The sequence below is a fragment of the Hipposideros armiger genome, unplaced genomic scaffold (assembly GCF_001890085.2).
Source record: "Hipposideros armiger isolate ML-2016 unplaced genomic scaffold, ASM189008v1 scaffold_263, whole genome shotgun sequence".
NCBI lineage: Eukaryota > Metazoa > Chordata > Mammalia > Chiroptera > Hipposideridae > Hipposideros > Hipposideros armiger.
In genome coordinates, this window is record NW_017731613.1 from 1,316,108 (window position 1) to 1,332,025 (window position 15,918).

The following is a 15,918-nucleotide window of genomic DNA, read 5'->3' on the forward strand; positions in this document are numbered from 1 at the left end:
GCCTGTCTTCAGCAGTGCGTGGGGCTATGAATTAGTTTCCCTACCTGAGCACAGAAGTAGCTCTAAAGCTGGTAATGTTCTTTGTTCATTGTTTTCACTCAAGCAGACCTGTGCCCCAAATCCCCTGGCCAAACAAAGTCAGTAGCTTTGTTCTGCAGACTATTGACTATGCCTGCTATCTCTCAGCTAGTGTTGCTGTCTTATGCAGCTTCCAGGTTTTCTTACCAGCATTTCTAGTCACACTGGGCTAGGAGATACTCTCCACAGCAGGTGGGGCTATGTCTGTTCCTTTGTCTGGGCAGGATGGGGAGAGGCCTCTCCAGGCTTTTCCAATTTTTCTCAAGCTGGCTTTCCAGTCCAGAGGGGCCAGGAGCTACCCTCAGTCTGGGCTTTGAACTAATTCCCCTGCCTGGGTACAGCAGGGGAATTATGCCTATACTGGTTTTGCTCTGGGGACAATCAGCTCTGCCTGCCTGAGTCTTGGCCTGAGTGTTCCTGGGTTACACCACTTCCAGGTGCTCTCACCTGCCCCTCTGGTTAGATGGGGCCAAGAGACCTTCTTCCTGGTGGGTGAGGCTGTGACTCAGCTTTTTGCCAGAAGGCAAGATCAGGCAAATCAGCCTCTACGGCCCACTCTTCCTCTGAGGATTCTAATCAGGCAGATCTGTATCCCATCCCACCGAGGTCTATGGTCAGAATGCACCAGCAACTTGGTTCTACAGATGAGCAAAGCCATTGCTTGGTGTATCTACTTGGGCACTGCAGGTGTTACCTCAGTCTGCCAAGATCCACTTGCTGCTTGTTGGAAACCCTTTCACCCTTCTCCATCATAATTAGATTCCCAGTGGTGGAGCTCCATAGATTCCTCTATAGTCCCCATGAGATAAGACCAGAGAAGGGCTCCCACCAACTGACCCACACAGTTGGGGGGGAGCTATTATAGTTCTCTGTGGGTTTTCTTTCCCCACTGGAGGAACTGAAGGTTTAGGGGGGACCTCTCCACATGGAGTTGTGCTGGCCTGGAGGAGGGACAATGCAGTCAGTGTATAGCCATGTCTCTTCCCCTTCTAATGCAGTCTGTCTTGATCTCTGGTGCAGAGGGGTGCATCAGCCTCACCCCTGCATTCTAGGGTTCTCTCAGTGGTGTCTTGCTCATGAATAGTTTTTCGTTTTTCTTGTGGGGAAGAGTGAAGTCAGGACCGTCCTGTGTTGCCACCTTGGTGACTTCGCTCTCTAGATATAATCCAAGTCCTGGCCATGTGAAGTTTATGGCCCTGAGCATCAGAAAAGAATGGGTTCTTTTTATGGGCAGTTGGATGCCCACTCAGGAGGAAGAGGCAGAGTCCACACTACTCTTTTAGTTACAGGGTTTGATGAAAAGAGAAAAATGAAGGGAATTTTCATTCTAAAACCTGACACCAAGCTCTAATGGGGGAAATTTCTGATGTATAATAAATCTCTTGAAATACTCTTCACAGGCAGAGTTGAGAGACCTAGCTACCCTTCATGGTCCCAGTGTGGAGACAGTATAATAAAGTGAAAAAGGGCAGGGTAGTAGCTCAGCCACTGGTTTAGCCCCTGATTCTGCCGCTCACTCACTTTGGGAACCTGAGCAGATATCCACTGAGCTAGAACTTAGTTTTTTCATTTGTAGAACAGGGATAACACTTGTTTCTAGGGGCTATGATGAGGATTAAATGCAATCCTATGTATACAGTGCTAGGTAAGGAGTGAGCATTCACTAATGATAGTTATTATTATTATTTGTTGGAGAAGACTTTCAATCCAAAGAGTTTGTAGAGGAATTTTCAGCTTCTCTGTAAAGACATCCCTCCATTTGGCTCACAGGGACATAATGACCTGAGCGTCCATAGGTTTCTCATCCTATTCTCTTTTTCTGTTTTCTCAAAACTCTCAAATCATTCTACAAACAGTCAGTTGGTTTCCAGGAAGAATGGGAGGAAAATTATTTCATTAAGCTTATGCAGCCCCATACAGTGTGACTAACTTTAATGGCCACAGACTTTTAAGCCTGAGTTCTTCAATGCATTGCTGCTAATCCCAACCCCACACAGCCCCTCACCATTATCCCAAAGTTGTTTGGTTCAGGTCTTTGACTGAATCTAAAATCTCTGGACACTAAAGGATGGTGGGTTGATTCTGAAAACAGTTTGGCCATAGACAATCTAACAATCATAAAATAGACATAAAGTAGTTTTTGTGTGGGCTGTCATATTGGTGTTATTCATGGTGGCCAAATAAATTATGGAAGTGCCACCATGCTAGGCAGTGAAATCTGGATAGCTAATCAGCTGGACCAGCCTGAAGAGAGCTGCAGGGGAAGCATACAACCATTCTTTCTAGATGAAGCAAATCTGATAAGCATTTTCAGTCTCTTGGCAGGAGACACATTGAGAGATCCAGGAAGCCAAATGCCCGTCCCTGTTCCCATTTACTCCTTTAAACAACTTCCTGCTGGGCACATTTTGGAAAGGAGGCTCTACTTGGCCAACAGATGTTATTGATTTAAGGGAGGTCATTGATCTAAACAAGCTTTTCTTGGAGGGAATTTACAAAGATCATCATAGAACTAAACATTAATATGTAAATGTGGCATTACCATTTCCATCTCTCCAGGCTGAGCTCTATTAAGCTGACTAAAGCCTCATCCCTTTGGCTCTCACCTAGGGTTTCCACACTCCCTAGAGTGGTATGTATCCTAAAATGTCCTAGCTTCCTCTACCTTTCCTGTTCTCATCAAGAACCTGGTCTCCATTAGAGACTAGGAGACTGATGAGCTCAAATTGATTCACAATGATGTGTACACTACCATAGTATTCACATTTTAAAAGATAATGTCTTCTAAGTCAAATAAATCCATAATTGGTGAAATTTCAGGCTGAGTGAAAAAAGGAAAATAAAAAGCTCCAGAAGGAGCTCGTTTGGGTAGCTTCTTTGAGTCGTTGCTGTTGTTTCACAGCTTTTCCCATGTTTTCCCTTAAAAATTTAACAAGTATTTATTGAGAGACTAAAATATCCTTGTTACTCTTCTGGAAGTTTAAATACATCAGTAAACAAAATAAAAATCTCTAAACTTGGGAAGCAGAATAAGAGACTATATGCTAGACATAATAAGTACATTTTAAAACCTTTCAGAAGGTGGTAAGTGCTTTGGAAAAAGAAAAAAAGTAGAGTAAGGAGGTATAAGAGTGCTTGGTAGGTGGGTTGGTGGTTTAATTTTAAATGAGAGTTTAGGGAGGTCTCATCAAGGTAGTACTACATTTATGCAAAAACTTGGAGAGGGAATTACCCAAGAGAAGCTTGTCTTTGAAGGAATAGTAAAGCAGTGCCTGGTATCTTAAGGGAAGAGTGAGGCGGCCAGTGTGGCTGCAGTTGAGAGAACACAGAGGAGAAGAGTAGGAGATGAGATGATGGAGGTGATGGGGACCCAGACAACTTGAAGATCCTTAGCGCTCCACCGCTGTTCCGAGGACAGCGAGTGGGTCTTTGGTAGAAGATAAATGAGAAAAGGGAGACAGAGGTTTCAATTTACTTGTACATAGAATTTTTTTGTAGACAGGGAACTGACTGTATTTTCTCAAGGTCAATACAAGGCAATACAAAGCTTATAATAAAATAATAAAAGGAAGTTGAAAAAAGTATTTAAACCTCAACTCCCATCCTCGTGTTCTGAGCTAGGTGGACAAAATATCCCTCTTTGGAGAATGTGTTTGAAGAAAAAGTCATCATAGCTGAGTGCTTGTCTCTCCTTCCTCATTTTGGGTGGGCTTTAGTCAAAGAGCTCCTTTGAGGTTGACTTTTCTAATATGGCCACCTCATAGACATCAATGCAAACTCAAGGATAAGGAATGAATACAGAGCTTCAGTATCTTTAACAGAGAACACAGGAGTAGACAAATTTCCCTGGCTCAGTCATTATTTACCAATTAATCATTTCTCTGTGGTTAAGAGCTTCAAGTTGATTTGGTGAAACTTTTAAGTTCATATAGCAAACATTTCCTTATGTACTCATGTGCTTATTCCAGACCAGGTGTCACTGGGGATGATAGTTTTGGGATCATCCTACTTTTAATATATTTTTTATGATTGAAAACTTTAGAAACACAAACTCTGGCCTACTCAAAAAACTGGTCTCATATTTACGTGATATTTCTTCTTTAACAATAAAAGAATTTCTTTCTATGAAGAGTATATAATACAAGGCTAGGAGTTAGAAACCTGGGTTCCAAGTAAGATTACCAGATTAGATCAGTTGATCTCTGAAATCCTGTGATTAAAAAAAAAAAATATATATATATATATATATATATATATATATATATACACACACACACACACATATATATATACACACACACATATATACATATGTATACATATATGTGTGTGTATATATATATGTATACATATATATTCAATGAGTCTAAATTTGAGGGAATTGGTAGAAACCAGCCATGTCATATATTCATTCATTCAACAATTATTGTATAATTATTCTAAGCTAAGTCTTATGTATATGGTTGTTAATAAAATAGATATGAGGCTCTTGTTTTCATGGCTTAGCTCTCTTCACAAGTGCCTAATTCATTGGGGTTGTCTGAATTTGTGTTTGAAATACTCTGAGGCTCAATGAAGATATTGGCTGCGATTCCTTAGCTGAGTCTACCCTGAGCAAATGCAGTCTCCTTGAACAAATGGAGCACAGACATTGATGATACTGTTTTTAAGAGACAGCACTCAACTATTTCCTAAAATTTCAGGACTTTACCAGCATATAGAGCCCAGCACTATATTGTGGGGACTAAAGAAAAATAAATAAATAAATAAATAAATAAATAAATAAATAAATAAATAAATACTTTTCCTCCCACCTTCCAAGTTCTTCTAGGTGGGCTAATAATCAAATTAATAGATTAACAGGAGAAACTCTAATTTTTAATGCATGTATTGGGTTGTTGGAAAAGTCATTATTTTTCTGTTTTTCGTTGCGAAAATGCGTCATGACTTTTCCAACAACCCAATACATAAGGAATTCACATAAGCATGAAAATTCCAAAGACAATGAGGCAACATTGGGTATATATGACAATTTTGGACAAAGGAGAAAGGAGGGGATGGGGTATTAGATTTCAGAAGTGAGGATGGGCAATTTACAGGTAGTTGAGGAAAAGCAGAACCTACATGGCAGGAACATTCTTGCTGGGCAGCTCAGAAATGATGGGACACAGAGGGTATCGAGCTAACAGGCGTTTGTCTAAAGTATTTACCATACTTAATTCAAATTAGGGCTAAGTAAACATCCTAAGATTCTCCTCCTGAAGCAGGTTTTTCTGTCTGAAATCTCTTGGGCAGGGAAGTGGGGAGGTTCAAAGGTTCTTTCTGAGTCTTGTTTCTTAATTAACACCTTAAAATCAATATCCCAAAAGGTAGCCTCAGGGTAGCAAAACTTTGGTTCCTTTCAATACCATTTGTTTAAAAACAAGTCTCCTATCTTCCTGATGGAGGGCACAGAGCTCTAGTATTAAATGAGGGACAGACAGGATTCAGACTCAAAGGTGCTCTTTTTATGATAGTATTGTCCAAATGATACTTCAAGGAAAGATTAACCTTATTCTCCGAGGTCAATTAAATTGACAATTAATATAAATAATTGTCATATAAATAAATAATATAAATATATATTATATATAAATAATATAAATAATATAAATATAAATAAAATAAACTGACAATTAAATCGCAAACTTGTTGCAATGCTGTTGCTAACTTTTTTTTATATCAGAGGGATTATTCATTATGAATTGGTACCAACTGGACAAACAATAAAACAAATTTACTATTTGAAAATACTGTGTGAAAAAAGCTAGACAACCTGAACTTTTTGCCAACAATTCATGGCTCTTGCATCATGACAATGCACCAGCTCACACGGCACTGTCTGTGAGGGAGTTTTTAGCCAGCAAACAAATAACTGTATTGGAACCCCCTCCCTACTCACCTGATCTGGCCCCCAATGACTTATTTCTTTACCTGAAGATAAAGGAAATATTGAAAGGAAGACTTTTTGATGACATTCAGGACATCAAGGGTAACACAGTGATAGCTCTGATGGCCATTTCAGAAAAAGAGTTCCAAAACTTCTTTGAAGGGTGGACTAGGCGCTGCTGTTGGTGCATAGCTTCCCAAGAGGAGTACTTCGAAGATGACCATAGTGATATTCAGCAATGAGGTATGGAGCACTTTTTCTAGGATGAGTTTATGAACATAATTGTCTGAGCTTGTATACCATGCTGGTACTGAGAAGTTAAAAAAATACTTGACTGATCCCCAAGGTGACTCTAGTGATAGACAAATCAACTCTTTCTCTTTTAACCCACACTAAAGTATCATTCTATGTTTCACAGTTCTGGGCTAATCTTCTTAGCAATTTGCTACTTCAGGTCTACTTATCTGTCAGTCACTTTTAAATTCATTTTGCACAGCTGACTCTGGTATTATCGCAGTCTTCCTTATACTAATGCATTTAATAGTCATGTGGCTTTGAAAGCTTGCTAACACAGGGAGACAGCTGAAAATGTTAGTATCCAGCCAGATTCCTTTTCTTGATTGGTTTACAACTACTATTTGCAATTTTTATAGCCTGAATTCTTTGCTGGTCTGATTGCAGTCCTTGGTTTTCAACAATATATTTCTCCTAATAGTTTTTTTGGGGGGGCCAGTTATATTATTAATTTTTCCAACACATGTTAAGATCTGGTACCAGACAATTTAGCATGACCAAGTTTCATTTGAAATATTTCCTGCGAGAAGCTTCTATTCTATTGGTGGGTTAAAAAGCAAACCGGCAATAAAGTGTATCTTGTCTTATGCAGGGAGGTTGTCTGATATGATCAAGAACATGGGCTTTATAACCAAACATATCTGTATTCAAATTCCTGCTTCATATTCCAATACTTACTGGGTTACTTTGGGCAGCTTACTCTTTCGGAGCCTTAGTTTTCTCATCTTTACTATGGGATAAAACCTGATAGAATTGTTGAAGATTAAATGAGATGATGTAAAGTGCTTAACAGAGTGACTGCTTTTGCCTGCAAACAACAGAAACATTCAAAGTGGCTTACAGTAGTGGCTTTCAAACGTTTTGACTACTACCCACAGTAAGAAATAGACCTAACATTGTTACTCAGTGCATGTACACACATTACCACAAGGACTACTTTGTGAATCCAATTTGATAACGTGTAGGGCCTAGCTCCGTAAGTGTTGGAGAATGGGAAAATAAGAGTGCTGGTTCAGAATTCAGGCTTTCCCAATACGCATGAACACCAGTGGCACTTCAGTAAGCCACAGACTTCCACTTTTCCTCAGTCCTCCATTTCATTTTAATTCACTTTCTTCCTTTTTCAGAATCCCATAGAATTTAGAGAGAGAAGAAAACAAAATGTAAGCATGTGAAAAATCTACCTGAATGTACTAAAGCTGATCACCTGTTTATTTTTAACCTAATGCCACTTAACACATTAAGTGCTGCTGTCAGAATTGCTCAATACCAAATTGCTCATCTGGGTGAAGGTCAGGCCAGAGCATTGTCTATACCATTTTTTAAAGAAGGGTACTGTCTTCTCCCAGATTTATAGACCCATTTATTTAAGGAAAATCTGTCTAAACAAAAGCCAGTTGCCTGTGACAAATTAGAAGTCTTGGTTTTTCAAACCAGTATTCTACATGAGGAATAAATACACTATAAGAATGATTATTCTATTACTGACCTTTCATAATTCTGTAGCAAATACAAATAACAGTAGCATAAGATTGTAACTTTTAATAACATTCCTTGCCCTTTGATGATTTATGATCTAAATGTTATAGGCTCAATAAGCCTCTTTCAGCTAATGATGCATATTTTGTCCAATACAACTCATGTGGGTGCAGTTTTATTTGTCTTTCTTAGCTTGTTTACCTGGGAATGCATCCATTGGTTTGGCACAAAATTCACAGTAGCAGACAGCTTAATTTTGCAAAATTTTCTTCACTGCTCTTAGATCCCTCAACTAGTCCTGGCTAGGTTTGATGAGCACGACCCAAGGAGGGAGGTAAAGAGACAGCACTGTTTTTTGCCTGTGCATTCTCTCTGCAGCAAAACAGCATCTAGGCCAGCGGTTCTCAATCTGTGGGTCGCGACCCCTTTGGGGGTCGAACGACCCTTTCACAGGGGTCGCCTAAGACCATCGGAAAACAAAAAGATATTTACATTACGATTCATAACAGTAGCAAAATTACAGTTATAGAGTAGCAACAAAAATAATTTTATGGTTGGGGGTCACCACAACATGAGGAACTGTATTAAGGGGTCGCGGCATTAGGAAGGTTGAGAACCGCTGATCTAGGCAATCACTGGGGCATTTGGGAAACAGGTACTTTGATCATTTTTTAAATGGCTCATCTATTCCCGTGGGATGCCCACCCTCTTTCTGTAGTGTTTTGGGTGTTGATAGATATTGTATCAAGAGCCTTTGAGAGAATCAGTCACTTCATCATATTTTAAATGTATGATTTTACAGTCCACACATTTATATGTGTAGGCCTAGTCATAGATCTCTTGAAACTTAGAGCCCTAGAAAGTATTACGTAGTTCTAGGTTGGGTCATTATGGCCCTGAGAGATTGCTCTAGTACCACCCACCCTGGCACACCACTTATACCCAATCTGCCCCTTAATAGCTCCGTGAGAGTCAGAGTTAGGATTTTCTAACAGATTTGACAAAACAATGTGTGCAGCAGAAAAACAGGGGTATATTAAGTTCCCTTTAAGCTGATTTATAATTGTATAAAGCCATTTTTGGATGAGCTAGATAGAAGCATGGTCTCAGCTGTAAGGAATGGATAAACATTTTAAATTGGTCATACAATTTTATTATCAAACTAAATGGGTCTCACTAAGCAACAACTTCTCTCATCAAATAAACTTGCAAGAACAAAGAAGACACCCCACACACAAAAGAGGAAGGAAGGAAGGAAAGGAAGGAAAGGAAGGAAAGGAAGGAAGGAAGGAAGGAAGGAAGGAAGGAAGGAAGGAAGGAAGGAAGGAAGGAAGGAAGAAAAGAGAGAAAGAGACAGAGACATAGAAAAGAATATTTACTGTTGAATGCAAACCCTAATTTTTGGCAGAAGCCCTCCATTGTTAATTGGCTCATATACACCATCTCTTTAATTTAATTACTTAATGACAGATTCTACTTACTAATTTTAACTTGGAGGGTTCACCAGGAAGGTATATTGCTTAACACTAAACAGGCCATAGGTGTGCTATTGAAATGAGTATTGAAAATTCTGATATGAAAATTTCCCATGCTAAGATCATTGTATACATGGGACTACATTTGTTTTTGAGGGAATTCTTGGCTCTCCCCTGAAGATTACTACTTCACCCTACTCAGACATAAGATGAGGTGGCCATCTAAATATTTACCAGTACACAATATATATCATATAGGGAACTTTACAAGGATAATTTTTTTAATTAAGAAATTTTCATCACATATGATTTACAGGCATCTCTAAAAGTTGTGTTAAATATAGAAAACCATTTTATTCACATAAAACTATATTGGGGTGAAAATGACATAAAAGGGAACTTCCTTTCTTTTTACATCTTTGCCAGTTGACCACAGGAGAGGCCCAATGGATGTAGAACAGTTTTTGCATGTATTAGGTATGAGATGTGGGTGCCTTGATTTTATTAAAAGGTTCTGTACCTTCCTGTTTGTCAAAGCATATGAATCTGCCCAACTATAGACCAAATGTCTGTGTTTAGTGAAATTTAGAACCTTGCTAATGAAAAGAACAACAGTATTGCATTGCTACATGCCATTTTAAATCAGAAACTTGGATAAAAGAAACAGTCATAGAGCATTAACTAAAGAATATATAGTCCACTCATTCCTTTCCACTATAACTTTGATTACCGTATCTTTTTAGATCACAAATGAGGGTAATTGCTTGAATCATGCTATCAGCTCCTTGCTGATTGGCATTTCCTATCATGTAACCTCAGGCCTCCACTGAAAGTATTACAAAAGGAAAGTGTTCAAAACTTACTATGTATTGTGTGAATGTTTTGAGAGTTTTTAAGTTTCTATAACTCCATTTTCCTAGAAGAATTTCATTTTAGGCTTTAGTACTAGGAACAATCATTTTTCTCCTAATTTGAAAAAAAAATAAGTTAAACACAGTAGGCTGTATTTGATCAGACATTCCTTTAGCTTTTGGTGGGCTGGAAGCTCTAATCCAAATCTGTGCCCTCCTCCAGCAAAGATGAAGGACCTCTGGTTCATTTCTTTGTACTAACTTTATTTACCCTTGCATTCATCTGGTTAACCAATTCTTGTCTTCTCTTCCTAATTTCTTTATGAAACTTTAAATCTTTTCCCTATTATATGAATGTATATAAACTCCCTCAAACACCATTAAAAAAGTAGGGGAATATGGGTGTCAATTACAGATATTAAATATTTAGTAACATGTTGGGTTCCCCAGTTATTCAGGTGCTTTTACCCTCTGAGTAGAAGATGAGGGTCTTTCCTCATAGTGTCTCCGCCCACAAGTTATACAGAAGAGCATTAAAAACATGCGCTGGGTGTTAGGAAACTGGGCCCTGGGAGTCTAGTTCTGCAGGTAGCTCTGTAAAGAGTCCTGGACAAATCACTCAGCCACCCCAAGCCTCAGCACCCACAACACAAAACTGAAGCAGTTGGAAGAAAAATTTCTCCCTTGTCCCCTGCATCCCTATGGGTTGTTTTTTTTCATTTATTTTAAATTATAGTTGCCATATTTTATTAGTTTTAGGTATATAACATAATAATTCAACATTTATATGCCTTACAAAGTGATCACCACAGTAAGTCTAGTAACCATTTGTCACCGTACTTATATTACTGACTATATTTTCTATGCTGTACATTACACCCAAATGACTTAGTTTATAACCGAAGTTTAGACTTCTTCATCCCCTACCACTTTTTCACCACTTCCCCTCTGGCAACCATCAGTTTGTTCTTTGTATCTGGGAGTTTGTTTCTGTTTGATTTTGTATGTTTGTTTGTTTTTAAGATTTCACATATAAGTGAAATCATACTATATTTGTCTATCTCTGTCCAACTTATTTCACTTAATGTAATACTCACTAGGTCCATCTATGTTGTCGCAAAGGGCAAGATTTCATTATTTTTATGCCAAGTAATATTCCACTGTGTATATATTCTACTTTTTTATCCATTCATCTACTGATCAACACTTAAGTTGCATCCATATATTGACTATTGTAAACAATGCTGCAATAAACAGAGGGGTGCATATGTCTTTTCAAATTCGTTTTCTTCGGATAAATACCCAGAAATGGAATTGCTGGGTCATATGGTAATTCTATTTTTAATATTTTGAGGAATCTCCAAACTATTCTCCAGTTTATAATACCAAGAGAGCAGCTGTTCTCTTTGCTCCACATCCTTACCAACACTTATTCTTTGTTGATTTTTTTTGATAATAGCTATTCTGACAGATGTGAGGTGGTATCTCATTGTGGATATAATCTGCACTTCCCTGATGATTAGTGATGTTGAACATCTTTTCCTGTGTCTGTTGGCCACCTGTATGTCCTCTTTGGAGAAATGTCTATTCAGGTCCTCTGCCCATTTTTTAATGGGATTATTTATTTTTAGTGTGTGAGTTGTATGAGTTCTTTATATATTTCTGGAGATTCACCCCTTATCAGATATTTGCAAATATCTTCTGCAATCCAGTATGTTGCCTTTTGTTTTGTTGATTTCCTTCTCTATGCAAAAGCTTTTTAGTTTTAGTCCCATTTTTTTATTCTTTTCTACTGTTATCTTTGCCCAAGAAAACACACACACACACACACACACACACTACTAAAAGATGATGTGAGAGCGTCCAATGTTTATGTTTTCTTCTAGGCATTTTATGATTTCAGATCTTACATTTAAGTCCTTAATCCATTTGAGTTTATTTTTGTGAATGACATACGAAAACAATCTAGATCCATTTTTTCATATATCTGTTGTTTTCCAATGCCATTTATTAAATAGACTGCCTTCACCCCAATGTAAATTCTTCCTTCCTTTGTCATAGATTAAATGACCAAATAGGCATGAATTTATTTCTGGGCTCTCTATTCTGTTCCATTGATTTATGTGTCTGTTTTTATGCCAATGCCATACTGTTTTGATTACTATAGCTTTTTAATATAGTTTGAATCAGGGAGTATGATAGCTTTGTTGTTCTAGCTCATTTGTTTTGGCTATTTGGGGTCTTTGTGGTTCCATATAAATTTTAGGATTATTCTAGTTGTGAAAAAATGTCACTGGTATTGTGATAGGCATTTCATTCAATCTGCAGGGTACCTTGGGTAATATGGAAGTTTTAATATTCTTTTAATCCAGGAGCATTGTATCTCCTTCTTTATTTGTATTTTCTTCAATTTCTTTCATCAGTGTCTTACAGTTTTCAGAGTATAGGTTTTTAACCTCCTTGGTAAAATTTAATCCTAGGTATTTTATTCTTTTTGATGCAATTATAAATGGGATTTTCTTAATTTCTCTCTGAAGTTCATTATTGTATAAAACATGCAGCTGATTTCTGAATACTAATTTTTGTATCCTGCAACTTTATTGCATTCATTTATTCTGATAGGTTTATGTGAAATATTTAGGATTTTTTAATATATAGTATCATGTCATTTCCAAAGAGTGACAGCTTTACTTCCTCCTTTCCAATTTGGATGCCTTTTTTTCTTGTATAATGCTGTGGCTAGGACCTCAAATACTATGTTCAGTAAGAATGCTGAGAGTGGGCTTCCTTGTCTTCTTCCTAATCTTAGAGAAAAAGTTTTCAGCTTTTCACCATTGAGTAGGATGTTAGCTGTTAGTTTGTCAGATATCACCTTTATTATGTTGACATGTTTACTCTTTACTTTGTTGAGAGTTTTTATCATAAATGCACACTGAATTTTGTCAAATGCTTTTTCTGCATCTATTGATACAATATTTTTATCCTTCATTTTGTTTATGTGGTATATCATGTTAATTGATTTGCAGATATTGAACCATCCTTGCATATCTGGAATAAATCTCACTTGATCATGGTGTATATCTTTTTAATGTATTGCTGTATATGGTTTGTTTCTATTTTGTTAAGGAATTTTGCATTTATGTTCATCATGGATATTGGCATGTAATTTTCTTTTTCTCTATTGTTTTTGCCTGTTTTGATATCAGGGTAATGCAAGCCTTATAGAATGAGTTGAGTGCTGTCCCACCTCTTGAATTTTTTTGAAATAGTTTCAGAAGGATACGTATTAATTCTTCTGTGAATTTTTGGTAGACTTCACCTATGAAGCAATTTGGTCTTGAACTTTGGTTTATTGGGACTGTTTAATTACTGACTTGATTTTGATAATAGTTAGTAGTTATCAGTCTGTTCAGATTTTGTTTTTTTCCTGATTCAGTCTTAGATTTTTTTCCTCTAAGAATTTATCCATTTCTTCTAGGTTATCCAATTTATTGTTTAAATCTTTTATAATGCTTTGTATTTCTCTGGTGTCTATTTATACTTCAATTTCTTATTTTACTTGGACCCTCTCTTTTTCTTGTTGAGTCTGGCTAAAGTTTCGTCTATTTCGTTTATCCTTTCAAAGAATCAGCTTTTAGTTTCATTGATCTTTTTTATTATTTTTAGTCTTTATTTCATTTATTTTCTCTCTGATCTTTATTTCATTCTTTCTACTCATTTAGGGCTTTGTTTTTCTTCTTTTTCTAGTTCTTTTAGATGTAAAGTTGGATTGTTTATTTGAGATTATTTTTGTTTCTTTTTTTTTTTTTTTTTTTTAGCTGAGCCATCCTGCTACCTATTGGCAGCTTAGCGACTGCTCAGCTCGGGCTGGCCTCGAACCGCTGTTGCTCAGAGCTCAAACTCTTGAGCGAGCTCTTAACCAACTGAGCCATTCAGCCGGCCCCTATTTTTGTTTCTTGAAGTAGGCTTGTATTGCTATGGATTTCCCTCTTAGAACTTGCTTTTGATGTGTCCCAAAGGTTTTGGATGATTGTGTTTCCATTTTCATTTGACTCAGGATATTTTTGATTTCTTCATTAACTCATTGGCTGTTTAGCCTCCATGTGTTTGTGTTTGTTTTTCTTTTTCTATTTTTCTTTCTGTAATTGATTTCTAGTTTCATACCATTGTGATCAGAGATGATGCTTGATATAATTTCTATCTTAAGTTTACTGAGACTTTCTTGTAGCCTTATAAGTTGTGTATCCTGGAAGTTCCATGTACACTTGAAAAGAATGTATATCCTGCTGTTTTGGGGTACAGTGTTCTATAAATATCAAGTCCATTTAGATTAAAAACAGGGTTAATTAAGACCACTGTTTTCTTGTTGATTTTTTTGTAAGGATGTTCTATCCTTACGATGTCAGTGGGGTGTAAAAGTCCCCTACACTTATTGTATTACTGTTGGCCTCTCCCATTGTTATATATGTGCTTTATGTATTTTGGTGCTCCTATGTAGGGTGCATAGATGTTTACAAGTGGTATGTCCTCTTATTTGAATCATCTTTTTATGATTATGAAATACTCTTCTTTGTCTCTTGGTATAGTTTATTTTAAAGTCTATTTTGTGATATAAGTGTTGCTACCCCAGCTTTCTGTTTCCACTTACATAAAAAATATTTTTCTATCCCTTCATTTTCCATCAGTCTGTATCTTTTGCTCTGAAGTGAGTATCTTGTAGGCAGCATATGTATGGGACTTCTTTTATCTATCAGCCTCCCTGAGTTTTGACTGGAGCATTTAGTCCATTTATATTTAAAGTAATATGATAGATTGTTAATACACATTGTCATTTTATTGTTCTGTTTTTGTTTTTTTTGGTAGTTCTTCTCTGTTCTTTCTTCTTTTGCTCTCTTGTATGTAGAATGCTTTCTTTAGTGATGGTTTGGGTTCATTTTTCTTTATTTTTTTGGTATATTATAGGTTTTATAAATAGTCATGTTGTGCATGACTATGAGAGTCATGTATAATTCACTATGTTTATAGCAGTCTTTTTAAGTTGATGGTTGCTTAAGTTGGAACACATTTTAAAAGCACTACATTTTTACTCAATCCCATTTGTTTTTTAATATATTTTACATATTGAGTTGTTTGTATCCCTTAACGTATTACTGTACTTACACACGATCATACTACTTTTGTCCTTTAACTTGCATACTAGCTTTATAATTGCATGATCCACTACTTTTAAGAAATGTTTGCTTTTCTCAGTGATATTGTTTTCTTTCATATATTTTCTTATTTTTAGTTTTGGCCTTTTCTTCTTAAATAAATCTATTTAACATTTCTTGTAATTTTAGTTTAGCGGTGATGAATTTCTGTAGCGTTTGCTTATCTGGGTAATTATCTCTCCTTCAATTCTGAACAATAACCTTGGGTAGAGTATTCTTGGTTATTAGTTTCCCTTTCATCACTTTGAATATATTGTGCCATTCCTTCTGTCCTATGAAGTTTCTGCTGAAAAATCAGCTGAGAGTGTTATTAGGGACCCCTTGTACATAACTAGCTGCTTTACTCTTGCTTTTAAGGTTCTCTTTAACTTTTGGCATTTTAATTATGCTGTGTCTTGTGTGGGCCTCTTTTGGTTCATTTTGTTTGGGACTCTGTGCTTCCTGTACTTGGATGTTTGTTTCCTTCACCAGGTTAGGGAAGTTACAGACATTGTTTCTTGAAATAGGTTTTATGTCCACTTCTCTCTCTTCTCTTTCTATGATGCAAATGATGGTATGCTTGATGTTGTCCCAGAGGTAGCTTAACCTATCCTCACTTTTTA